Source organism: Otolemur garnettii, unplaced genomic scaffold, assembly GCF_000181295.1.
Source record: "Otolemur garnettii isolate 467f Iridium unplaced genomic scaffold, OtoGar3 scaffold00153, whole genome shotgun sequence".
Lineage (NCBI taxonomy): Eukaryota > Metazoa > Chordata > Mammalia > Primates > Galagidae > Otolemur > Otolemur garnettii.
Window position 1 is genome coordinate 1,925,606 of NW_003852548.1, and position 238 is coordinate 1,925,843.

Consider the following 238-nt stretch of genomic DNA (forward strand, 5'->3'; position numbering starts at 1 on the left):
TACAGCTCACAGCAACCTCCAACTCCTGGGCTCAAGCGAGTCTCCTGCCTCCGCCTCCCAAGTAGCTGGGACCACAGGCGCCCGCCACAACACCCCGCTATTTTTTGGTTGCAGCCGTCATTGTTGTTTGGTGGGTCCGGGCTAGGGATTCGAACCCGCCACCTTAGGTGTACGTGGCTGGTGCCTTAGCTGGTTGAGCTATAGGCGCTGAGCCCAAAAAGAAAATCTTTATCTGACA